Consider the following 27992-nt stretch of genomic DNA (forward strand, 5'->3'; position numbering starts at 1 on the left):
AGTGTGAACAATAGTAAAAGTGTCAGAGCTACTACTGCTGCCATGATGTGCTACGATTACCAAATGATTTTCTCTCTAAACTTTGGCGCTGTCAGCTTTCAGTTTTCTGCTCGTTGTTCCGGTGTTTTCTTCTTTTTTTTTTGTTAACAGTTGTCTGATGCTTGGATAATAGGGAGAAAACAAAGTTTTCTTAAAAACCTTAATCATCATATTTAGAATGTCTGTATCTTTAAAAGAATATGATGCACTGCAGGAAATGCATATGGACAAAAATAAAATAGGGTGATAAGACTAATATTCATTTTAAATACTAAAATGATGCAATGGTTCCCAAACTCTGGAATTCCCTCCCTCCTGACCTCCGTAACATAAACTCTCTTCCTACTTTCAGATCTAAACTCAAAACTCACCTGTTTATTTCTGCCTTCCCATCCTGACTCACTTTTATTTTGTCTATTATATTTATTGTGCTTTTAATGTCATTTTTAACCTTTGTTTTGTAAAGTGTCCTTGGGTTTCTTGAAAGGCGATTCAAATAAAATGGATTATTATTATTATTATTAATGTGTGATGTAATTTTGATGATGGCGGATTTTTAAAGCATAATTCTCCAAAAACAACAAGTAGGACTTTAAATGCTGAGACTCTGATTGAATGAAAAGTGCAAATGGCCACAATCTCTAAAACTTTCTCAGTGCAACAAGTTACTTTAATCCTTAAGGCTGCTTGAAGGACTGAGAGGCAGAGGCAAGAATAATGACAAACTGGTTGCTCTAGCGCTTTTAATTTAAGATTTAAAATATTTTTCTAGAAACAAGAGTTGACTGAGCTTGTGTTATGATCTGAGATTTTGCAGAGGGAACAGCAGTGAAAGCACAGAGGGTGATGGCACCACCTCAGTGACGTTCACGTTCATTTCCTGCAGACCGGGATGCTGCACACAGAGCAAAGTATTGCCGCTAGCAACCAGTTAAAGGACACTGTTACCAACCTCAGAGGCATTTCTTAACATTCACTTAACTGTTTTAAATTCCAATGCCAGTTCCAGTAGATATATCATCAGTCTGGACCAGTCAAAGTAAGAATGATTATGATGATGATTGGAATGATTCTGTAATGCAGCAGACCTGAAGAAGCTCATTGTGTGGGGGGACATGCAGGATTGTCCATTATGTTAAGGGACCCTATATACCATCTACTGAAGGTCTTAAGGTCTCAGATGGGTCACAGAACCGGTCCTCTTTATCAGTTGGCTGTAATTTATCTGCCCACAGACTATTCATGTCTGGCAGGTCTCAGACCTCACTCCAGCTGTGTCTGCAGTCTGACATTCCCATAAATAAATGGCCTAAACTTCCTCATCTTTTATTCCCTTTTGCTGTTCTTTTCAATTCAGACTTTTTGGACAGAAAGTTAGTGAATTGAAAAACCTATCTGGAAGATTGTCCCTCAAGTACACTAGATGGCCGTTTCTATAGTGATGCATCGCAACAAATGTCTGAAAAAAGCAGAGAAGATTTTCCAACAAGAGACTAGATTTAGGCTGTGTCTGAATTCACCCACTACTCCCTGGTTAGTGCCTACATAACGTAACCCCCTTCTAATGGCGTTTGCCAGTTTGTATGGGAGTCCGAATCTGCAATTCTAAACACCAGTGCCCTGGAAATTTTCCCAGGAGTCTTTGAGAAAAACCAGTGTGCATCACTGCTCACTAGATTGACGAAAATAAACCACAAAGCACTACATTTACGTTAGAAGAAAAAAAGTCCAGAAGCAGTCCAGTGGCACAAAAATAAAAGTACACATTCCTGATGGACTGGCAACTTGGCAGTATTGTAGAAGATAAACATATTACAAATCTTCACAAATGTATTTACATTTATTTTATATAAATCATCCAAGTTTTCCTCATCAGGACACAGTGGATTCATAGATAGTCTTTGGAAAATGTTTCTATTTAGTAGGTTTTCACTTTGACAAATGGGTGACGTCATGTTAGGCGCTTAAAAAGAAATTAGTAGAGCATGTGTCGGAATTGCATTAAAATCCATGGCACTAAATAGTGCCGCACTATAGTCTTTTAGGGGTTAGGGAGTAGTGAATGAATTGGGACACAGCCTTAAATTAAAATGAGGAGGCAAAAACAAATTGCAGCAAGCTGTAATAATGCTTGATATTAAATCTATTTGTTAAAATGTGTAAATATAAAAACATTACAGATGAATGTAGTTCTTAAGTAAAGTTAAGTAAAATATTTGTCTGTCTTGAGAGCTTGTTTGGCGTTGTTTTGGCTGGTTAGAGCGGCTTTGCTCTCTTGAAGGTTGTTCTTCGCGTTGCTTTGGTTACTGTCATGTTCTGTTTAACTTTATCTTATATGTGTACTTGTCCTTAATGTAGTATGACAGATGTTTATCAAACAGTGACGGATGTGCTTAAAGGAAACAGGACTGGATGAGGCTTGTCTGTAAAAACACTAAAGTTTTTTCTTTTTTTGGAGTCTGTTGCCAAAGCTGACGAAACTCCTGGTCCTCTCGTTCCTGAACACAAACACACTTTCAAATACCTTGAGTTCCTAATCTGTTTACTAATTACAACCTGGAGAGTTAATTAAAGTCATAGTGGTTGATTGGGGGTTTTGCTGTAAAGCGTTTCTGGGGAGTCACTGTCAGGTGTTTAGGGATTATCGTGTCGTCTGCTTAGAGAATCAGTGGGGGGGCTCTGATCGGCGCCGCATCAATCTCCGCCGGATCCTCCAATGCTCTTAAACAATCCTAATCTGGCTCTACTTTGCCTGTCCTTCATTATAAGACTCTGGCACTGGCAGATTGCAGGAGATTGTGCATTTTTTAAGGCAACTCTTCCAAATTAATCTTGTCAATACATTAAGGGATGATTAACGGAGCAATTACAGGGAGGATCCAGCTGAGTGGAGGAGAATCAGGCAAAGGTGAAGATTATCTTTCTTATTTGGGAGAATCACTTTAAGGGGTTGATTACTTTCTGTTTTTGTGCTAAGGTCTTGTTTACCTCATAAGTAATGACTCGGTCTTGGCAGCTATTATTCTGAACCATATGTTGAAGTGTTTAGAGGAACTTAATGTCTGCTCAGGATTTTTCTCTGAGTAAAAGCTGTTTTTCTTGTACTGCTGAACAGGTGGAGTCAATAAACAATCTTAGAAACATTATTTATGCTGGGTCCTCATTTGACCGCTGATTTAGCTGCGTGCTGGTAGTCTTCATTATGCCTAAACATAAATCATTCTTTCAGTCGGTGCTTTGAAAGTCGTTCTTCAAAAGGCTCTTTTTTTTGTTCTTTTTTAAACGCACTCAACTAATTTCCGAACAGTTAATGTTATGACAGAAGAATCATTTTATGCTGTTGCGGAAAAAAAACAAAGTTTGCATAATACGTAATTACATTTTTATTCTTGTTTCTATTCTTGCAGCTGAGCTTAATGCTGGACGGTCAGTGTTGAGTCTCAGTCATAGGATGCCACTGAATGAAATAAACTCAAACAACTGCACCTTTATGAAGCATTGGGGTTATATTTCATTTTGAAAAAAAAAAACAGTCTCTGTTTGCCATGACATTTAAATGATAGGGAAAAAGGAAGAGTTTGGTGGTAATCTATGCAGTCATAGGTTCGTATTTCACTTCTGCTGTAGATTTCCAGGCCGAGGACCCAGCCTCTGTCTCAAAGAACCGCTATTTCCTCAAATATTCTACTTTATTTCTTATCTTCTGAATCCGAAGACGGCTTCTGTTTGGAAGCAGACTACCTCTACTTCATGAACACCTCCAGGACGTACACATCATTTAAGCCATTTTCATTTTTTTATTGACATAGCTCTAAAATCCCGGAAATCATAAAAAACTTTGCTTTTTTTCGTCCCATCCTCGTTCACTCGTAGATGTTATTGTTGTTCTGTCCTCACTGTTTGTCGAGCACTAATCCCTAACATTGTCGAAGTGGTAACAGTTCCATTCAGTGAAGTGATTGGGTGCCAAAAGTGGCATTTTCTCAGTGCTTCTATCACTTCAGATGAGATGTCACTCACTGATTAATCACAGATTAGACAGAAGCTCGCAGCTAATGTTCGCAGAATGACTGATACACTTGCTTGGCATGCAGTGACAGATGCAGCTTCGGAAGGCCGTCAAATTACTGAAGCATGTTGTTGGAAAAATACTGAGCTATTAATGACGTGCCAAAAGAGAGAAACTGGAAAACATCACAGCAGGGTGACAAAAGGAAGAAGAGCTTTGCATTTGAATGGCACCCTTTATAATATTAGTTATGAATCTAAGAGTTTGAATTAGGGAATCTTGAAGGTGGGACTTAAGTGGAAGCAACAGAATTCATCTCCTCAGTCTGCTTCAGTTGATGTGTGTTACAGGTTACCGGAACTCTGCTGCAGATCAAACAAACACACAACCCCTGAAACAGGAATTTGGATCTCCATTTTTATGTATAGGGGTCTTTTGCTATATGGTGGTTCATCCTTTTCACTCCTCCTGTTTGGCTAATGTTTTTCAGTACAACTGCGCATGTTTTTTTTGTTCTGCTTTACAGCACACTGTGCTCTGTGTCCTGATTGGCTGTTGACTTTATCAAATTCTCCTCCGTGCCATTTCCCCTGTACAAAATGTGTTGAGTTTCCCACATTTACATAAATATTAGATTGCGATCAGATCTTTGTTTTCTGGATGTTTTTTACAATGAAGGTTTGAACCTTAATAGTTTAAACAGAACAGAAAAGTGAAAATGTTCATTTCTGTTTGAGAAGAGTGTATGAAATGTGTAGTGAGGGATTTACAAACTCATACATCTGTAATTGTACTTTGTGCATTTCTGTTGCAGGTTATTTTTAAAACGTAGCTCCTGCGAGGAAATCGGGACCTGTAAATTAACTCAGGTTTAAATGTACAAAAAACCCCAATGTGTTGGTCTGAATGTAAATTTATTTCGTCATCTCAAAGATGTTTTATTTTGAAAAATTGCCCGATTCTCTGTTACATCCGTCTTAGCCCCGCCTTCAGCCCCTAAGACTCATCAGAAGTGGGGAATTGTGGTTGTAAAGTTCCTCCCCATGAGTCAGGGGGCTGTTAGCAGAATTGACATTCAGAAAGTAGGTGAAGATGAAAAAAAATTTTATTTTAGCCAAGTTTATGGGCACAAATGTTTTGAGAAAGCAGACTAAAATTTGAGTAAATTAATTTGAGTAAAGGGTTTAAAGAACCATGAACCAAAAAAAATTCTGTTTTTGGTGTTTTTAACATGTTTTTGTAGCATTTTTCTCATGGTGGAGGACATATGTAAACAAATTTAAGATTAAAACTACATTTCTGAATATTTCTTTATTCAAATAGTTGTGAATCGGAGGCAGACAAAAAGCTGCAGTTTGAAAAAGGTTGTAACTGAAAATATGCTGGGTGGGCCACAAGCTCCCTGCTCCGCTCCATTCTGATGCATCCACTTGCAGACAAATAGAACCATGTTCGTCTTTGTTTTCCTCATCTGAGCTGGACTCTGGATCAAAACCGTAAGGCTGGACAGCTCCAACATTGCGCACCATTTTTGTTGCACCATTAATGTTAGTTTCTGAACGTGATGGGCTGTAAGCTAGTGGGAGAGTGTGTAAACATAATGGGAAAAGCCAACAGTCCTGCCCATAACTCAGGTGAATTTCTGATGAACTCCTGCTGCTCTGCAGAAACTTTATCCTAGAAAACCATAAAGCTTTTTTGATTTTGCCTAAAAACAGCATAAGCATAATTAAAAGAGCCTGGGAATGCTTTTACAATAGATCAAAAGATGATTGGAGAGGGACTTTGAAGATGGCTTGACAGTTCTGATGCAGCTGCTCAGCAGGTGTAGCATAAATGTGATGTTTTATTGCAGCCATAGCTGCAGTGTCAGCAGTTGAAATTCTAACCCATCACTCTTCGAAAGAGCTGTGTTAACAGACCTGCAGTTATCAGTCTCCTGTGCATATTTCTCACAGCTCATTGATGGGATTAATTGCCAACAAGTCCCCTGTGGTCCAACAATGCAATTACTTACTGACCCAAATCATTGCGCAGGCCAGAAGTCCCTGTCTCTGCTGTGGCAGTGTTTCACCTGAGACAGTCTTCACATTACCTCAAACAGAGACCCTCTGCACTTGTGTGAATGTCACAGCTACAACCGACGGTGTCTGTGATTTACTGGGAACTTTTCCAAACAGAAGCGACACAAGTTACTGGATACCCATGTGTCCTCTTTTCTGTAATGTCAGAGAAATCCATCAAGTTACCTTCTGATTCGAGCCGTCCTTTGTTCATGTGGGATTTAAAGAATAAAAGTAAAAAGAAGTTTAGGCCATATTTGAAATGGGACTCCCCCGTTCTGAGGAAGCGTATGAAACAACAGAGTTTGAAGATGTTTGGCTGTGAGGTTCTGGTGTAGAAGGTGGAAAATGAAGAGTTTAAAAGTAAAAAAACGTAATTATGTCAACAAGTTTTTGGTTCTTAATCTGCATGGGGTCAGCAGATCAATAGTTTAGCACAACACACTGTCACACACATATATAATCTAAATCCATCCATATTTTGGTGGAATTACCTTAGAAAAACAGCTTTTTCTTTTAACCACAAGAAAAAAAATAGAAAAATTCTTGTCCCCGATCAAAAAGCTTTACTCAGACTTTTTTAAAAACAATGGAGGATTAGCTCTTCCTTATAATTTGTAAAGCTGCCTTTCCATTTGTCATTACGACTCAACTTGCCGTTATTCCGATTGGTCTTGCTCGATTTTCCACTGCACTTGAGTACCACTTTCATGTGGGTGGGCTCATTGTAGCAAAGCGGGCAAAACAAACACTGACCGCTGTCTTCTGCTGGACCAACAACAAGGCAGAACCCAGACCACCGCTCAAAAAGTCAATGTTTCACCTTTCGACTTGATATTTTCTATAGAAGGCTGGTAGAAAGCCCCCGTAGAGGCCTTCAAACTAGAACTGGTTTGTTCCTCGGCTTAAACTGAAAACTCCTGAGATTCCAGAGTTTATTTGTTGTCTTTCCTATCCTATACTTAAATCAGGAAGGATTTGAGGGAATTAAATCCAGCGTATGGAAGAGATGTCCTTACGGGCTGAGATTGACTTTTCCTTGCTAATATGATGGTGGGATTTAGGAAAAGCAGAAGTGATAATGACTGGAGCTGTACAAACCAATAGTTTGATAGTCCTGATTGACTCCTAACATCAATGTATATATTAATGTGTATTTTTTACGTTTTTCTAATGTTTCTTTTCAGATCAGCAGCAATAAGAAAACACAAGCAGTACATAGTCAAAGCAGACAAGGTTTTTTTTGTGCTGTGTTGTTTGTCAGAAAAATTGATCTTAATGTGAATTCTTCATCCTGTTTGGTGTTCCCCACAATGTAAATCAGTTGCACATGCTGATTAACTTATGTTGCATTCCAAGCAGGAAACGCAAAGATAAAAAAGCGAGGCTTAACTAGATGGAAACCATTTATTCATGGTGCTGATGAGAGCACTCATGCATGGGGTCTAAAGCGCGGCTGATGCTGTTACAGGCATAATGGAGGAGGTGGAGGGGACATCCACATGCTGTCGGTCTGTCACAACATCCAGAGAAAAGCCTCTTTGTCTGTCAGCACTTGCATGTACTTTCACTGTTTTCCTATCAGATATAATACTTGGGAGGTTAAGGGTTGTGCTCCGGGTCTTAGTGGGCCGCCTCAGAATCTGCTTTGTTAATGGATTATCTAATTATGCGTATTGTTGCGTGCATTGTGGATCATACTGTGCAGCCACTCTGGGCTTTGACTCATACGCTTTGCACCAAATATGGCCGCCCTGTTATCTGAGCTGCCTGCATGCTTTTTCGGGCCGAAGGCTCGTAGCTTTAAGCTGATCTGTGAGACCGACCTCACATGTCAGGTTTGAGGTCACTCAGTCAAATTCAGAATGTCAGACACATCCTCTAATCCCTGAAATCCCTCCGTAGGCCCAACTTTCAATTGTTGTAGAAGCTCTGCATTAACAGAAAACAAAAACATTAGATCTACACATGTAGTGTGGTTGTGTGTGTCTGTGTGTGTGTGTGTGTGCGAGGGGTCATTTTTCAGGAAATGAACTGATTGACTTCTGTCTGTAGATCTGACTTCTCGGCCTGGTCCTACCATGTTGACATGAATACAGATCTTCTTTTAGACTGTTTTGACTGAAAACTGTTTAGCATTTGATAAATAAACTGACAGCAGATATTTCCTTGTAGTATGACCACATTTTTTAAATGATGATGATGACACTTAAGACTCAATTGGCAACTTGGCTTGTTTTGTAGCTATCCCTGCCCTGATTACTCAGATCAGGGGTTCCAGATTCTGATTGACAAATTACACCTGATCCAGGTAATCAACAGAAAGCAGTACAACCTTTCTTGGAAAATAAGCAGAGTGGTTCATTTTCAGGACCAGGGTTGGGAAAATGTTTCTTTTTGAATTTTCAAGATATCTATTTGAATGTTTTTGACTAGTTTAAAGCTAACATGAGTTTTTATCTGCAGACCAAAATAAAATATTTATTTTATTTTTTTAGCTGGGCACATTGACACGTTAAGTTACTGAATAAATGCCGATAATTATTTTAACGCACTAGTTTACTGCAAGAATTATGCTCTGAAAATACATCGGATGATTCTTGCAAAGTAGTCAGTTTGTTTTTTTTAGTTATTGTAGATGTTTTAAGATGGTAAAACCCCCACACTAGTCACTTTATACACTTTTCTCAAACAGCCTTGAACATTTTCATACTTTTCTGTTTAAACCGTCATAGAAAACTTAGTCCAGTTTTAAAAGAAACCAAAGACCATGGTTGTGTCCAAATTCCTTCACTACTCACTATATAGTGCACTATATAGTGCACTAAAGCGCCTTCACCATTTTGTAGTACTGTCCTAATCTACAATTCCAAAATCGAGTGCCCTGGAAATTTCTTAGAATGCTCTGCAAAAAATCTGTGTGCATCCATGCTCATTAGATCAAACAAATGTAGACCACAATGCATTGCGTCAGAACACTTTTTGCCCAAAAAATGTATTTAAATGTATTTTTTTCATAAACCATCAACGTTTTTATCTTCAGAAGACAGTGGACTCATAAATAATTGTTGCAAAACGCTCATATTAATTAGATTATGACTTTGTGAAATCGATGACGTCATATCCCCTTTTTAAAAAGAAAAAAAGTAGTGAGCACGGTGCCCGAATTGCTTTTAAAATTCAGGGCACTACATAGTCCAGCACTATATGGTTTTTTAGTAGTTGGGGGTTAGGGTGGGAATTCGGACAGAGCCCATCTTTGCAAACTGTACTGAAGACACAGCACGGGGATTTGTTTGACACTGGTCTACAGCCAATCAGAACGCAGAACATAATGAGCTTTAAAAAACAAAACAAAAAAACATGTAAAATTGCACTAAAACATGTAGCAGAGGACCACTGTACTTTTATTTTAATCTTAAAATTGAATATAAAAGTCTTTCAGTCACTGCCTTTGAATACTGGATCTAAGTGTTGAGCACCTAAAGGTGGACTGGATCATTTTTCTGTGGCATTTGAGGTTTTATCATTTCTGTTCAACAGGATAGTTTGCAACTTGCAAGTCGGCGCCATCGCATACCTATGACTATAAAAAGGAAGTGATGTGTTTTATGTAAAGAAACCAAACTTTTTAGTGAAATATTGACTGCTTTTTAATCCACAAAGTCCTGAAGTCAGTTAGGCTTTGGTATTTTAACGACAAAAGTCTGTTGTAACTGTCATGGTGGTCTCTCTTGTAAACACCTGGTTTTTGCAGTTCTATGTTACAAAAAATCTTGGTATTTATCTATCAATCTTTTTTTCCTCGCTCTATTATCTCTCTGTTATTACTGAACACGGCTGTTTCTGCTGCTCCATGATACAAGTTCTAGTTAGTTGGTTCCAGTTGTTGAATAAACACAAGTGATTCATAAATGTTAACATTTTGTTGCTTAGACGATGACAATTTTTTATCATTGCAGTTCGGATATTGAAGCAAACAATATTATTTGGTCTTTTTTTCCTCTAAGCAAACTATTTTCCAAGCATACATTTTGCAATCAAATATGTTTAAATTCACTCTAAACTTTTGCATTCTGCAATGTTATTCAATGCAGAAAATCGTGCGATAATTTGCGATTTCAAGTTTCATTAGTTGACCATTAGTTGCTTGGGTATCTCTATTTTTATCTTTCAAAAGTCAGAAATTTGTTTCTCACTGCTCTTCTTTGTGTCCTTCCAGGATTTTGCGATGATGCATTTTCAACAATTCTAGCGGCTTTTTCTCGTTTCAGCCACTTTGTCCATTTACCACAACTTTGCCATAACTTTGTTTTAAAGCTGTCATTTTGATAAAGTTCCTTCCGTAAAACCATTCCAGCCAATCAAATTTAGTGACTCAAACATTTATGTAATCAGTCCAACGGTTAGACTGGTCAGAGTCCAACCATTTAAATGTGCTTCATGTTCCCACTTCTTTGTTCCAACATGGCTCATAAAGTCTCTTAGTTCCCACCAACGATCACAGATAAAGATTTTACTGAATAGTGCAGTTGACTCTTTCTGGAGTCAGGCTCAACAGTGTCTCTTACTGCATTGCTGTGACTATATTACACAACTAAAGCAAACATGGGACAGTCTGTTACGACCGTTTACAAATATTCTTTGTAAAAGTTGAGCTAAACTGTTTTGTTCTCCCTGTAACGCTGTGTTGGAACACAAAAGGCAGTTGATGATTGATAAAAACTCTCAAACCACGAAACAGAGAAAATTGTGAAAGTTGTCTGCAGGCATGTGTGTGATTTGCCATGTGTGGGATTTTACCATGTGTGTGAATTTATGACGTGTAGAAATTTATCAAGAGTGTGAATTTTTGATGCGTGGGAATTTATCATGTGTGTGAATTTACCATGTGTGTGGATTTATCATGTGTGTGAATATATCATCTGTGTGAATTTATATCTGCGTGAATTTATCATGTGTGAATTTACCATATGTGTAAATTTATCATGTGTGTGAATTCACCATGTGTGTGAATTCACCATGTGGGTGAATTTATCATGTATGTAAATTTATCATGTGTGTGAATTCACCATGTGTGTATTTATCATATGTGTGAATTTATCATGTATGTAAATTTACCATGTCTGTGAATTCACCATGTGTGTGAATTTATCATGTATGTAATTTATGATGCGTAGGAACTTATCAGGAGTGTGAATTTACTATGCGCGGGATAATAAAATGTGTGTGAATTTACCATGTGTGTGAATGTATCGTATGTCTGGATTTATCATGTGTGTGGATTTATCATGTTTGAATTTACCATGTGTGTGAATGTATCATGTATGTAAATTTACCATGTGTGTGAATTCACCATGTTTATGAATTTGTCATGTGTGTGATTTATGATGCATAGGAATTTATCAGGACTGTGAATTTACTATGTGCTGGATTATAAAATGTGTGTGAATTAACCATATGTGTGAATGTATCGTGTGTGTGAATTTATCATGTGTGTGAATTTAACGTGTGTGAATTTATGACCCGTGGTAATTTATGTTTTGTGAAATATATCCAGTTTTCCGATTTTTTTTTTTCCAGTGAAATAAGTACTCATTTCACGTTATCCGATTGAAAAGTTTTAAAATACTGAGTCATTTGATAGAAGAAGAAATCATCTTATTCTTATGAAAGCAAGTGATTTTATTAATTGGCAGAGAAAAGTGTTTAGTTTAAATGATCTTTCTAATGGAAAACAGCTGTTTTCTAAGAATGTCTGTGTTAAATGATGAATTAAAGTTTGAACTTTGGATAAAAACAGATGTATAGATTAAATATTAGGAATAATAAAATAAACTAAACCGGATTCAAGACTAAGTGACCAACAGCCACATTTAGCTAAAAACTAAACTGAAATAATAGTTTTAAATTGAAGATAAATAAAACCGTTTTTTAAGTGTTGATATTGAATTGAGATGAAAAAAAACTAATATAAACCTCAGTGGACATTTTTTATCCCCCAAGTTAAAATCTAACTTTTTAACCTGGATATAATGTACCGGTAGGTCTTTTGGTGTGAAATCTGTTTGGCATGCCGCTATAATTGTAGAACTGTTGCTCCTGCACAAACCTGAAAAAGTTTGCTTTATTTTAAAATGAATCATTGTCAAATAAGGAGTTTCATCAATGATGTACTTTTTTTTCTGAGGTTACATAAAACTACACTAATAAACTCGAAAAAATTTCTAATTTGTGCATGATTTAAAACAGTGTTTTTCAACCTTTTTTGAGCCACGGCACACTTTAACCCTGACAAAAATCCCGCGGCACACCAGCATCCAAAAAAAAAAAAAAACAGCTAAAGACGAGCTTTAGCTGGTATTTTTGTTTGAACTGAGCGACTTTATCAGCACAATTAAGAACTTAAAGAAGACTTTAAGCACTTCTGATTGGTCAGACTGATGACATGTGATTAAGCCTTCAAGAATGATTGGTGGAGACAGTTGAAGGGGCGGGACTTTTCCTTACACAGTTATAGCTGCAGCTAAATCGCGGAACCGTGATTCTTATCAAAATGTCTTTGATAGAATTAAATAAACACAAAGAAAAAGTAATTTTAAGATCTTTTATATTCCTAACTACTCAGTGTTTTATCATGGCCTGTTTGAATGAACAGAGAGCTGAAATCCTGGAGATGGAAAATGTTTTTAGATCAGTGAATGAGGGCAATTTCCCACGGCGCACTTGACCATCTCCCACGGCACACTAGTGTGCCGCGGCACACTGGTTGAAAAACACTGATTTAAAACATGTCAATCATTTTTGGGATTAATTCTAAATTCATTAGTACATTAAGAGAAGTCATAGTTTGGTAGATATTTCATTTGCTTGTTACATTTTTAAAAAATGAACGTTTTTATGTTTTGAAGTGTTTTCAGACATCAGCTCAGCTGCAGAGCAGTCGGCTGCTTTATGGATAATTCTGTTTAACAGGAAGCTCAACAGAGGCCTTGTCTCCTATCTTTGTTTGTGGTCTGCCAGCTTTCACTCATTTCTGTTGGACGTGTATAAATAAAACAGGATTGAAGAGCCAGCAATTATCTGAGGAGGCCAGACGGGGGGGTCATGGCTTGCTGCTCTTGTCCTGCTCAGGCAGTTACTACTCTGAAGGCATCATCTCTGCATTTTATGGAGCATTTCCTGTTTGGGCCAACTTTTGTGTAGAGGAGTCACACAACCACAAAGTAAACACGACAAAGTCATAAAGGGCAACAGCAGCATGATGCAAAGTGCTCAGGAACTAATATAGATGTTTGGTCATGCTGCCCCAGTTAGGATGTTCTGCCCCAGCCTGGGGGAAAACTCTGCCCCATCTCTGAAGGGGCCACACGCACTTTGCTAAAAAGAAATTATACAAAGGGATAATGAAAAAGCTTTCCAAGAGGTTTTAATTTATTAAGGTTGGTTTTGTTGCAATTTAAACATCTTTTGAGAGCTCTATAGCTCGTTGTTAGCATCAGATGGATAGAAACGGATAGTTCTTTGTTGTCTGGTACGTCGAAATTTAAAAAGGGCCCTTTGGGCCGTGCAACACTCATACACCAAACCAACAATTTGCCATGACAAAATTCAAATAACTCATAAAAAAAAGGTGCAAAATTTGCTCACTAAAACCAGGAAATTATAAACAAGTTGTTACTTGATAAAAGTTGCAGGAGTGCATCAATCAAATTAGTTCACAAATGAGTGAATACACTTAGTTTTGAGGGTGGCTTTAAAAGCATGTGACATATTTACATGTGACATGTTCATTTCCTCCATGCTCTTTCTGAATCATATTTATAGGTGTCTGCAGAATCATGGAAAATGACAGAAGACTGTAGATGACTTTAAATGATAAAACCATCTGCCAAGAGAGCGCACGCTTACTCCAAACTGTCCTGGAAGTCAAGCCTGGGTGAGGGTCTGAATCTGGGACTGGTCCACTGGTACCTGGCTGCTGTATGTTTATCATCAGCATTCAGGCTTGCCATCTGCAGTGAACGAGCAAGTGTGTTATATCAGATGGTCTAAAAGGTAAACCAGTGAACGAACTAGGCGTGCAAACGCCCGGACCGCTGCTGCAGTGAGGCTGCATAAAACTGGCTGAGGGAAAACTCAGTGGAGGCAACCTGTGGGCAGGTGAGGAATAACAAAAGTGGACTGTGGAAAATTCCAGGGCGTGTGTTGGAATATTCCTTCACTTGAAAGCGAGGGAGGATCATCGTCTGTGTCTTTAGCAGGAGATAAAAATTTCCACTTTAGTCCAGCCCAGCATCTGTGAGCCAGACAATACCTCTGCTTTCATGCTTTTTGAGTATGTGCTGAATCATGTGTCTGAACTGAAACGTGTCTGAATCAAAATGTTACTTTGCCAAAATGCACACAAATACAGTCGACACTGAATAAAAAATGAACATGAAGTTTTTTTTATGGTTTAGGTCTTTTATTTTGAAGCCTGAGAGAATCGCTGTGAAGACGTTTTCCTGAAGCTTCATGTGACGATGACGGTTTGTGTCTGACTCCAGGCACATTTCTGTGGACTCACCAGCACTAAACTACAACAGGATCAACGTTGTGCTTTTTGTCTGAACATGTAGTCCACTTTGTGACAGTTCTACAAAAACACGGAAGTGTGTGGAGTCCAGAAACCTTAGTGTGCGTGTGCGACACCACTGTAGACGGTTCCATTTACCTTTTGAGATATCTGTTCAAAATTTTGATCCGATACCAGATCACTTTGTTGGATCTCAAAATGTCTTCACAAAAGTCGTGATGGAATAGTTTTAATGCTGCTGCAAGGCAAGCAGGAACCAAAAGGTGGGCTCATGATACTCTATCTTTATTTAAACTTTACATTGATGCTTTTCCAAGTAAAATAATCACATTATAAAATGTTAGTCTTTTAAAGAGTTGAGCTAACAGGCTTTTTCGGGGTAATTTTTAGCTTGTGACTTTTAAACTAAATAAACAGTTTTCATAAAAAAGTAAGTGTTTCTCACCATTTCTTTTTTTTTTTGGGTAATGCGAACAGTGGATGTAGGAGCGTTAAGCTCACGTACAAAAGGAACCGGAATCTCTAGGATCAGTGCAAGAAGAACAGTTTTTTTTTTTTTTTTTTACTGCTAACAGTCAAAGTCAAACGTTGAGTCGCCAATCCTCACATTCGGTCTCCATGAGCAGCAGAATCATCCAGAACGCAACAAGAAGAAAGAGCACTTGATTTTAGTCTCTTTCAGTTCAGTTCATCAAAAAGTGAAGGAAAAAAAAGACCTTTTCATGACCTAAATTACATTTCTTTGACAGATTGCACTTCTTTAGAATTGTGTTAATGGTCTAATATTCTTGGATGATCAATTGTGTTTGATAGCAAATTACTCTATCTGAACATTTAATAGCTTTGATAATTTGAGTATTTAGCTCATTGTCTTTTTCCCCGTGGCCTAGGCGACTAAAAAGACTTTATCCTGAGTTATCATAATGGAACTGGCATTGAATGAAATTGCCTGGTTTTATGCAGCGGTTTCAAAGGATCTTCAGGCTGCATTTCCATCCTCAGAGCTGTGCAGACGGAGTCTTTTAGGAATGCTGCGTGTGACTTCAGCACACAAACAACATGAAGCTATTTTCATGGATGTTGGTTTAATAATTTAGTGGGATTGTCACGATGCTATTTGGCAAGGCAGATGTTGAAACGGTAGATGAATAAAGTGTTGGAACAGCAGGTTAGTGTGGCGCGCCGGTGGTTGCATGCTTGCGACTGAAAGCGGGCCGCGCTTGCTTTCTCACCGTGATTTCACCGAGAAAAAGGAGGTTTCATGTTTTGTCTGTTTGATAGCTGTTAAATCTCTGTCAAACTTTGAACATGAAGCACGTCTGCAGATCATACCTGAACGAGACAAAAGAGGACTTTATCCTCAGAGTATAAACTCAGATCAAAGAACAAAAGTGTAATAGTCTTCAAAAACTTCACCTTAAATCAAATTGACTCTGATCATTTATGTGTATAATGTTTTTCTTTTTTTACAAAATTGCTCTATGATTTCAGTGTAAACAACAGCATTTGGTTTATGTCTTAAAATGTTTCTGTTTAATTTAAAAAAGGGGACTTTTGACAGAAACAGTAATGAATCTTTAAAGAACAAAGGGAGTTGCAGTTCAATGTGGGGGTGAAAATGTTTATTAAAAATGCATAGATGGAGCAAAAGATGAGATCAAATAGTGTGAGGAGTGATTCCTGCTCTGTTTGTTTTCCCCCTAAAAGTCATTAGGATTCTTGTATTTCTTCATAGATGCCTGATGGCTTTAGAAGCTGGCGGTATTGTTTAACAAAAGCTGTTATGTCAGAGATTTCAAATCTAAACGTCATATTTATTTAGTCTATTGATCTGTGTAACTTGTGCGATGGCAGGATCAGGGTTTACTGGAAACGAAGAAGCTTTGAGAGTTAAAGGAGCATTGACATGTATTGGCACGTGTGTTTAGACATGATGTCCTGATCAGTACAATAACAAAAAATGTATTAAACACTGATAGTACACATGTTTTAATAAAATGGGCAAAGGAGTCCACTGCAAAAAGAGGTAGTCTATAGGAAAAGAACACTAAGCTTAAGACAAAAAAAAAACACTTAAAATAGTAAAATGATGTGTTCATTTTTACTTAACAAAACCTTTTATAATAAAATGTTAAAATCTAGAAACAAGGAGCTTCACAAGCATTCATAAATGAAAAAAATATGCAAAATAAAGCTAAAGTATGACTTAAAATTGAATCTCATACAGCCCAATCAAAAATAAATATTTTTGCTAGTTCTAAGCAGTTTGTGTTTTTATACATTTTTTATGTACCTAGATTACAGTGATGAAAGAATAAGGATAAGTGGAAATGAATCATTTTAGAACAAAATGTTAGGACAATTACAATAGTACAATTTAGCCCATCTTAATAAATCGTCATAAAATCTCAAACTAGCACTTGTATTTGCAATATAAATCAAGTTTTTTTTTGTAATTCTGGATGGGATGGACATTTTTAATAAATAAAAATACAGGTAAGAAAGAAGGAAAACTCTGGTCATAATTTTTGTCTGCCATGCCTGAAATGGGATGTGCATTTGTACCATTTTGCTGTTCTTTTCATTTGTTTTCAGACTTTATTGTAATTTATTTTGTTCTTATAAATATTCAATATATCTGGTCTCCTTATTATCAAGTACATTTTTTTCTGTACTAGTTTTTAGTACAATCTTCTGTCTAACATCTACAAGTATATCACAACATCGCGTTTATTGTAATGTAATTTACATTTAAAGAAATCGGAAATGCTTTGACAACTCAAATGAAATCTTTTGTATTAAGGGATGCTCATAAGATAAGGCTGATCTCATTTATTATAAGTGTTTTTTTGAATACAGTTTTTGTTTTTATGTGTGTATTTTTTCATTTAAAATGACCGAGTTGTTTTAAGATGACTTTTTAAGATGTAAAATAAGATAAAATAAATCTTTATTGTCATTGTACAGTCACACTTGGTACAACAGTACAGCGAAATTGCAAACTGTCACATGGTGCAAAGAGAAAGAAGAAAACAACATAATAATAATAAACAGCTTACAATTATCTTTCATTCAAAAAAGTATCTAAAAATATATATATATATGCTATATTATACTACGTACTAATGTACTATATTATAATATGTACTATATTATAAAACGGCTACAGAGAGTACGGAGCAGGAGCAAAAATTCTAATTCAAATGAATTTTATTTCTATAGCACCTTTCATGTAGAGAAAACAGCTCAAGATGCTGTACATAAAAACAAACAAAAAATGAAAGCGAGGAAAAACAATGCAAAAAATAATTAAGTCCCTCATAACAAAATACACAAAAAGAATCTGGGACAAGTAAAAGAGAAACGACTAAAAAAAAAACCTTAAGAAGACAGAACCAAGACGGCGCCGTCTGCTCTGTCTTCATGTTGGCCGGGGTGTCAGCATAGACACAAACACCCCAGCCAAGGGTGAGAGACCACTCGTAAACCGTCTGAAACCGTCATATTCAATATCATCAAGTCCACGTCCATGTACGACAAAGATCTGTGGTGGATTATCTTCCTGACTGGCTCTCAGTCAGAAAGAGAAGAAACAGCAGCCATTCCTTAAAACTAAAAATAAGGCGGCCTCCAGAAACTGAAGTGAAGTTGTGAAAAGACCCAGTTGTCAGTTACATGTCCCAAAAACATAGTTTCATACTCGGGGAGGGGGAAAGTATGAAAGAAGCGAGGAGAACAATCCCAAACTGGCGCCCACCAGTAATTATGATCCGAGTACAAAGACATTTTTGCCATTCCAAAGGGAGAAGGCGAGTGTAGGTGTATTAATTCCTGTTCCTTCCTGCTTCCTTGACTTGGAAGTTTACATTTAGAAAAATAGCCCCCCCTTTTCCCTCAAAAGAACACAATAAACAAGAGCTGTCACTTTGAGTGATGCTGGTGGTGTGTAGCATCCGCGCTCCCACTGCTGCTCCCTATAGGATATGCCACACTGTGGCAACGTGGGAAACTGACGCCGTCAATTTATCAGAACAAAAGCTTTCCTCTGCAAGAGGAATACGTATGTTTGGGCCCTGGAGACAAAAATCATTCCACCCCCACCCGTACCTGCATCTAAACAGAATGTAGGACATTCACAACCCCCAAAATAGCAAATTCCCTCACAATTATCATTGTTGAATTTATCCCCTGCAGTCAAAAGTTGGTGCCTCACTTTAGGAGTTGGAGCCGCTTCTTTAATGCAAACTTTTTGGAGTAAACAACCAAAGGACGACAGGGGGCTCTAGGAGCGATTTCAGTAGACCTCTGCTGAAGTGGACCTTCTGTTTTCTTGTCTTTCCAGGATCCTGCCACTCTGACCCTCACAGGAGTCACCTTTTGGTAAGTACCTGACCTGATACCACATCTGGTTTAATTTAAGGCCCCAGTCCGGAACCTTTGAAGTTTATCACCTTAAAATGGAAGTTGGCACAGGCGGAGTGATGTAATTATTCATAGTTGAAGGTTATTAGAGGAAATGTTATATTATAACTAGGCTAACTGGGCCCCTTTGTTTAGAAATGACCCCATAGCTTGGATGTTGGAGCATGTTCTTTGAGGGAGAGGAGGCCCGCTCCTCAGTCTCTTCGGGACCAGCTTTAAGATCAACTTAATGGCATTGTGGGAGTTTGCACAAACAATAAAAAGGTTGAGTTGGTGGTTTGGAGACAGTATTTAACACTCTTGTACAGGGGGCTCTGATGCTGGAATCCTCTGCCTTCTGTTAAGGTCACTCCACATTACAAGAGAGTATGCTTGGTTCACATTACCACCTAGGCTTTTTGCTCTGCATATTTAGTTTTTTATAAGGACATGAATAAATTGAGTTTTCTGAAGTATAAACATATGTTCTAGACAATTAGAAAGAAAACTTCATTTGTGGATATCATGAAATTATGAAAAATTTTATTTTTACCTCTGCAGCTTAAATTTTAATGCGGTCTTATTGAGTTTTCATCTTAAAGATCCGCTTCAATGAAAAAGGAAAGATTGTGTTTTTCCGATGTTTTTGTAGATTTTTTTCTTATGATGGAGGACATAAAAAAAAATTAAAATTGTAATTGCATTTCTGAGTATTTCTTCATTCAAATCATTGTTGATCAGGAGCAGATTAAAACAAAAAAGCATTTAGAAAAAGCTTGTAGCTGTGACGTAGATGCTACCGTCAGTGGCTTACAAGTTCCCTGCATTCTGACACAAACAGATGGAAGAGTTTGGGAACAACAGCAACTCAGCCATGAAGTGGTAGGCCATGTAAACTGATGGAGAGGGGTCAGCAGATGCTAAAGTGCCTAGTGCAAAGAGGTCACCTCCTTTCTGCACAGCCAGTTGCTACAGATCTCCAAACTGCATGTGACCTTCGGATTAGCCCAAGTACTGAACGCAGCTGCATCCAAGCCACACATCACCAAATGCAAAGTAAATCTCTCCATGTGTACAGCACTTTGGGCCTCCTTGGCTGGTGGTGGAAGGTGCTTTATAAATATATAAATAAAGAAATGATGATGATGATGAAAGCATCGGATGAAGTGGTGGAATGCACGCCGCCACTGGGCTCCAGAGCAGTGGAGACGCCTTTTCTGGAATGATGAATCACACTTTCCATCGGGCAATCTGATTGGACGAGTCTGGCTTCGGAGGTTGCCAGGAGAACGATATATTTCAGACTGCATTGTGTCAAGTGTCAAATTTGGTGGAGGAGGAATTATGGTGTGGGCATGGCCTCTTAGTTCCAATGAAAGGGATACCAAAACAATTTGGACAATTCCATGCTCCCAACCTTGTGGGAAAAGATTGTAGCGGGCCCCTTCCTCTTCCAACATGACTGTGCACCAGTGGACAAAGAAAGGTCCATAGAGACATGGATGGCAGTCTGGTGTGGATGAACTTGACGGGCCTGCACAGAGTCCTGACCTGAACCCCATAGAACTCCTTTGAATTAGACTCCTGGTGTTGGTGGAGTCAGGCCTTTTCCTCCAACATCAGTGTGTGACCTCACCAATGCGCTTTTAGAAGAATGGTCAAAAATTCCTACAAACCCACTCCTCAGCCTTCCCAGAAAAGTTGAAGCTGTAAGAACTGCAAAAACATCATATTGAACTGTATGGGTTAGAAATGGGATGGCACTTCAAGTTCATGTGTGAGTCAAGGCAGCTGAGTGATTCCTTTTGGTAATATAGTGTGACTGTTGGAGTGAGTCCTTCCCCACTCCCTGTCATCCATCTGTTTACACTCTCTCCCACTATCTTACAGCCCTTCACACCCCCAACCTATCATTACCGGTGCAACAAAAAGGGCGAGCCATATCTGAGCTATCCAGCCGTGCAGTTTTGAGCCAGATGTCAGGTCGGGCGGGGAAAACAAAGACTTGCGTGGATCTAGTCGTCTACAAGTGGATGCATCACAATAGAGAGGAGCAGGAAGCTTGTGGTTCAAACTGCCTTTTTTTTGTCTACTCTAGATTCACAACTATTTGAATAAAGGAAATACTCAGAAATACAATTTTAAGCTTCATTCTCTTTATACATGCATGTCTTCCATGAGAAAAACACCATTTTCATCAGAGTGGGTGTTTTAAGCACAGCCTGATTTACACTATCACTCCAAACAACGTTTATAATTTAAATGGGGAGAAAAGCAATATATGATAAGTTCTGTCTCATGTTTCTCATTGAAGGAAAAAGAAAACAGTGTGATTTTGGTACTCAGCGAGCTCTTGGCATGCTCTGTTCAAACCCTATGCTTTTGCAACAGATGCTGAACTGCTCACATGGGAACCTAAGCTTCTTTTAATTGAGCATGAGGAATCTTTTGAACTCGCACTATTAAATTTCTCTGAATTGTTTTGGTATTTCAGGAAAATATTTGATTTGTTTTCAAAATTTGCAGGGTAATCCTTTTTGGATTAATAGCAGCTTTGGAAATAGTAATTTTCTTTAGCTTTCTAGCCAAAAGGCGCATTTAAAAATGCAGTTGCACAAAGAAAAAAGGTGACATATTTTACAGGATCAGGTTAGTAAGCTGCTTTATCTTTTAAACAAACATATGGGTTTTATACAGCGTTGCCAAGGAAACATGCATTTGTGGAAAAAGTGCACGTCAGGGTCATCTATCATAATTTAATTTTATCAGGCTGGCAAAACGGAAAACTGTTTTCAAGGTTGTACAGCTTTCCCTATATTCTTTTAAAGTTCACCCAGCGCTCACTTGACTTTCATGTTTGTCACATTTGTTGTAAAATGCAACGCAGATCTCTGTAGGACTATAAATCAGATTTTTCGATTAGAAACAAATAAACTTAAGGTGTTTTTAAAGCATATTGTAAATGTAAATATTGTCAATGTGTTTTGCATTTTTAACCAGGGAACTAAGAGATGAAAATCAAAATAAAAGTCAAAATGTTTTTTACTGTTATGCTGTTAAAGGAAATGCCACAAACTTAGAAACGTAAGAAAGTTGAGACTCAGTAACAACTGACCTGAATAGATGACTAATAAAATTCAAATTTCTGACATGTATTAGATATACTTAAAATCTATCTACAAATACACTCAAAGTATATCCATATATATGATAATATAATCCCTTTGGTACACTAATAATGGCCCGCGGCAGCAGTCCCTGATTAAATATTAGTTATTTGCGCAGCTCATTTTCCTATCAGGAAGTAAGACGACTCGGTCTCTGAGGCTCCTTGAAGTCATGACGTGAACCCAGAACTGACCTCTGCAGCATGTCTGGGTCTCGCCCAAGAAAACAAACAACATCCAAACTTTTGCAAAGATGGATGTGAATATTGTGCACAAAAAAGGAAAGCATTTTGTCGAACACCGCTAGCTTCACGGAGAGACTGTGGGTTAGCCTTGGGCAGCACAGACTCTTCCTGGAAGGGGCTGTTCCCCACTTTGTGACGTCACAATGTGAGAATCCACTTGTGTCCGTGGGTTGGGAGAGGCTGGTGCTCAGAGCTCAGATTTTTAGAGGAATACTCAGAGATACGTGAACGGATATATACCAAAATACCACTTTGGGGTTGGTTATAGTGAGGAATGAACATTAAAATACATGTAAAAACTCAGAAAAGTTGAAGTTGTATGACATAGGTCCTTTAATGTACAGTTTGTTTATGCATTTGTGCAAAAGACTGAAAATGAATAACTAGATTTTTCAATGACACGTTTGGCTTCATCATGTAATAATTTATTTATTTATTTATAATAATAATAATATATTTTATTTGTATAGTGCTTTAAATGGCACACAAAGACACTTTACAACACGTGAGTGAAAAACAGTCAATAAAAACGAGCTAATACAATAAAAATAAAAACATAAAAATGACAGATTAAAGATTAAAAGCAATTTTAAAAAGATGATTTTTTTTTAAACATTGGGAGGTCAGTGCAGTCTCTGAGGTGTTGGGGCAAAGTTTTCCAATTTTATTTATCAATATAGTTCATTATTTATATTTCTTCTTAAATGTTTACTGGTTAAATGGTAGCTTTAGCGTGAGAACTCATGTTTTATTCGATATATTTCTGAGAAAATCCACCTTTTTTGTGATGTTTAAAGATGCATAAAAATTAAACTGAATTAGGAAAAAAAAATTCTATATTAAAAAACTGCAGACCTTTAAATCGATATATATATTTTTTGGCTTAAACCCGCCTTACTTTGTTTAGAAACGGACTACTATCGAGGTAAAAACCCAGCTGGCGTTGCTGTATCTTTGTTTCTTTTGACAAATGGCTCATGTGTGTTGAGGGAAATTGATTTTGAGATGCAGGTATTTTTGCTGGTCAGGTTAAAGTGTCCTAATTTTTGACCTCATCTATTATCTTTGTTCTGAAGCTGTAAACAGATGTATTTGATGAGTCAGTTTGTTTTCCTATGAAACTGTTGGTTTCAGCAGAGCGGCATGGCGGCTGACTGAAATCTGGTCTGATCAGCAGCTGTTCTCTGAGACCGTTTTCTTTTTTTTCCTGGATTCTTGAAGCAAACATCAAACTGACACGTGAAACGCCAACCTGACTGCCTGCTGAATTTAAAGAACAGTTTAACTTCACAATTCAATTTGAAAAGCTTAACTCTTTATTGGCTTTGACTGCTGCCGTAGCTGAAGGGTTTCCTTGACTCATCTCTGAGTCCGGCGACTTTATGTAAATGAAGTCGCTCCTTGAGTTCTCGCTGCACTGAAGCAGACGTTATATTATGTTTTCTTCAGGATGTAATTTTGTGGTCTTGGATGTCAGTGGGAGATTCACACATCTCCTACATTTAGAGCTATGAGAAATCTGGCTCTTTTTGAAACTGACATTTTAGTTTTTGGCCCCGCTGACTCATTGGGTCGACTGTGTGACGGGCCATTCCTGCTGGCAGAGTGCAGATTTGAAATGCAGATGAAGTGAGCATGAATTTCCTCTGTCAGCTGTGAGAGGCCACTCACTTTCGCTTTTCACTTCCAAATGATGCCATGCTGAACTGCACTTTCTCTTCACCGCTCTGTGGGTTGGATGGCATGTTGGTTTTTGTTTTTTATTTTGATCTTGGAAAAACGGCTTCAAACCAATCATGCTTTCCGTGGGAAATTGGAGCAGATGATGTTGCACAGCTGAGCTGAGATCACCTTCTGCAAAGAAAGTGAAGAGCAGAAAACAAGTAAATAAGACATACTTAAGATGGAAAGATTAGATTAAAACGACCCCAGAGTGATTAAGAGGCTGACATAGATACCCTGAGTGGATTTTCAGAAGACTAGTGAGCGGGTTAGGATTAGTTCTAAGCAGCAGGAAGGAAATAAACAGCAGTAACCATCAGTCAATTAATGATCCAGCCTCTCCAAAACAACTACTTTAACTTGACAATTAATCTTCTTTGCGTGTCACTTAGGTCATCGTGCTGCAGAGTGAGCAGTGGACTAGTGAAGGATTAAGTAAGGAGCGTGGCTCAAAGCATTCTACTCAACCCTACTTAAGGAGCACAGATGCTTCTGCTTCAGCAGAGCTTCAGCTCTTTGTTTTTCTCCCAAAAACAGACAAACATCAGATTTTTTCTTCGTCTTTTTCCTCATAAGTGATCCTTGGATCAACCATGTCAATCCGAGATGTATCCAACTCTGAGGCTGGCATGATCCCCCACATTGGTTGGCTCCACCAAAGCCCTTCAATAACATTTAAACACCAGAGAACTTCTTCCCTTTGTTTGTTTTTTTTAAAAAGGTCTTTGAGAATGCCTTCTGCCAGATTCATTATCTGTTGAGTGTGGAAACAGTGACGTTCTTGCTGCAAATCCTGATGATCAAAAGTCAGTGTTTTTCAGAGAAGGAAAAAAAAACATCTTAAGCATTCTTTAACCCTCTAAAAACAGCAACTTTTAAAGCGTTGCTCTCCAAATAATAACAGTCCATCTTTCCTGGGACACTTAAATAGCCGTCTTGGCAAAGTAGTTGTGCCACACTAACTCTTGCAATGACTATTATTACCAAAAAGGATAAGAGAGTCTGACAAAAATTGAAGACAGCTGATAATGTTTTTGTCATTGACTCAACGTTGGACTGTAAATAAAGACAGATATTCCACAGAAGTTTTGTTGAACTCACTTTTTCCCTGTGTTGTTGAATGACATTAGAATCTTGACATATTTTTACACATTTTTTGTGAGTGACAATCATTCAACATTCCCTAAAACTAGTTAACTACTAAAAAGCTATTGGAAGTATTGCAAAAAGAAATTGAGTAAGTTCTTTAACCAACAAATGTATATTTTTGCCCATAAATGATGATGTTGATTTGACTGTCAAAATCCAAACTCTCAATCTTCAAATCCCAACTAAATTCGTTTTTTTAATCTCACCTGTTTTGAGTAAATTAGGTGTGTACATCTTCAAATTAGCTTTTTGTGGTTCTTTTGATGTGAAATAAAAAAACAAACAATAAATGTGCTACATTACACATTACACATTAGAAATGTGTCTGTTTGTGTCTCCACTTGTTTCTTTCTCCCTGTTCAGGGTCAAACTTGGACAGAACAACCTGTTCAGGTTTGACCCTGAACAGGGACAAAACAAATCAAGAGCGCATGCATGCACGTCACTATTTTGTTCAACGCAACAAATGAGCTTTGTACACTTAGTCATACTGACTGTCATTTACTGATATCACGTCTAAATGCTCCCTCATAGACCAGTTTAGTTTGTGGTTGGTGATTTTTCAGAGGAGCTGTGGATCCAACAATTCTGCATGACACGCTCAACTTTTGATGAGCTGTGGGACCTCTGGTGGCGCCCGCTGTGCGGTGCCCGGGGAGCCAACTACCATCGCTATCTGACTCATTTAATTTGAAAAGTGTTTCCATTGCAGTGTTGCGAAATATGTCAATTTTGATACGCCTCAAAAGCCACCTCCTCCAGTTGCAAAAACATTTTTTGATAAATGTGAGTTTTTTCTGAATTGTTGTGTTTTTATTAGGCAAATTTAATATAATTCACGCTATTTCATAGTCAATGCAGACGCAACTATTGACCGTATAATGGAACTGGACTGGTGTAACATCACCTATAGAAAATGGCGTACTTCCGGCTTCAACCAAATAAGGTTAATTCATTTGCCATTTTTTGTCGGTACAGACATCGAACGTCATTGGAGCCAGGAAGTGTCAGTAAGCTGTTAATGGTCTAAATCATCCCTTCTTTTGAAACCACTCTAGCCAATCAGAAGTGAGCTTGTTTGAAGGCCACACCCCTGCCACTTGAGAGTAGACTCGAGAGAACCTGTAAATGATATGTTTTCTATGTTTGATATAAGACCGCATACTTTTATTGAGGCATCTGATGTCCCGTTTATAACCTATATAACTTGTGCTACAGCAAAGAAAATCCCCAAAAAGTAGGATTAAGAAGACCATGTTAACATGTGAACACAGGTATCTGAGCAGAAATGTTTTAAAGTAACTGAGTAATAGCTGTTAATTTCTGAATAGAAGTATATTCTTGCTCCTTGGAGCCAATGGGTACTTCCTGTTTGGAACACGAGGGGGGAAGTGTCACTTAGTTCAGTTCTTGTCAGGGGTTGGAAACGGGACACAAACGCAGGACGGCGAAATAGCTTCAAAAGCAAATAATGTTTGATCACAAGAGACTCGAAATGTCTGAAGCGAACTTACAGAACGATCCGGTCACAAGTAACAAACAGACAAGGGTTTAAATACACAAAAGGAAATGGCAAACAGGTGAGCAGACAGGTGCCGGTGATGACCGGTGAAGTTACCTAGTGAGACAATGGAAGTGTAAGAGACAACCGGAAGTGAGAAAACAACCACCAAAACCGCCCTGGCCCCGCCTCCTGACAGTTCTCTTTTATACAGTAAAAGTTTACAGTTCTCTCATAGCCAGGTTTTCGCCTATGGATAGGACTAACAGGTCAAAGGTCATGGGTCGCAATGAACTGTCTCCGAAATAGCTATTATTACATTTTTTAAATATTTTGTGCTCAAGCGACAAGTGAACCATCACTTTTCTACCAGCAGCCAAACATTTGATGTTCAAGAATGAGATGGATCAGAGAAACCTCCATACCTCTGGGTGAAACGTTTTAACCAATGACATGCTCTGGTGTCTACCAGACACCAGAAGAACACACAAACCGACAACAGCAGCTTTTTTTGTTTTTTTTAATACAGCAAGTATCCATTTCAATTCTCTACGATTACACTTAATGTTTTATCTCCTTAGAATCACTTTCAAGCTTTCCTATACTGAACATTTGTGTGTTACTTTCAAATATGAAAGTTATCTGCAAGTTTTGCTGCCAGTATTGTGTGCTTTAAAGAGAGCATGAGGAAAGTCTGGCTTAGTGACTCGTGATAAAGTTGTGGGCCTGAAGTCTTTCATTGTTGTGTATCTCTAGTCCTTGCAGTCCAGCGCTGCAGAATCTACAGAGCTTTGGCTGCCAACCCACCAGGCTTTTTTTGTGCACAGCTGAACCAATACCGGCAAGTCCAGACAAAAGAATCAAGCACCATAGTGTCTTGTCTATGTTCCCGACTGGGCCAAGCCCACATTAGGAGGATACAATTATGATGTGAAATCTGCGTCTGCTGCAATTGCTTAAATGGTAGCTCAAGTATTTGGAAAAAGCCTGGAAGAATTTGTCTGAAGCTTACGTTCATTCATGAGCCCGGTGCTAAGGGGATTCTTGAGCAACATCGTCAGTATTCAGTAAACAAAGTGTTATTGATGAGCTGTGGCTTTGCTGGTGAGCCAGCCGGA

At 38.1% G+C, this 27992-nt stretch overlaps 1 protein-coding gene across 4 annotated transcripts in view; it reads left to right on the forward strand.

Annotated features, from left to right (window-relative positions):
* lpp (LIM domain containing preferred translocation partner in lipoma) overlaps window positions 1-27992 on the forward strand; it is a 193302-nt gene that overhangs the window by 11820 nt on the left and 153490 nt on the right. For 2 of the 4 annotated variants that reach the window (XM_078946278.1, XM_078946279.1), the window contains one exon: window positions 19032-19069. The exons of 1 other annotated variant lie outside the window; for it this stretch is intronic. The gene's annotated coding sequence lies outside the window, so the exon portion shown is untranslated. Of the gene's footprint in view, window positions 1-14800; window positions 14953-19031; window positions 19070-27992 lie in introns of those variants that run through there. One more of the 4 variants, XM_078946281.1, reaches the window with a different exon arrangement.

This window comes from Oryzias latipes, chromosome 4, assembly GCF_053564925.1.
Source record: "Oryzias latipes strain Hd-rR chromosome 4, Olatipes_Hd-rR_3.1".
Taxonomy (NCBI): Eukaryota; Metazoa; Chordata; class Actinopteri; order Beloniformes; family Adrianichthyidae; genus Oryzias; species Oryzias latipes.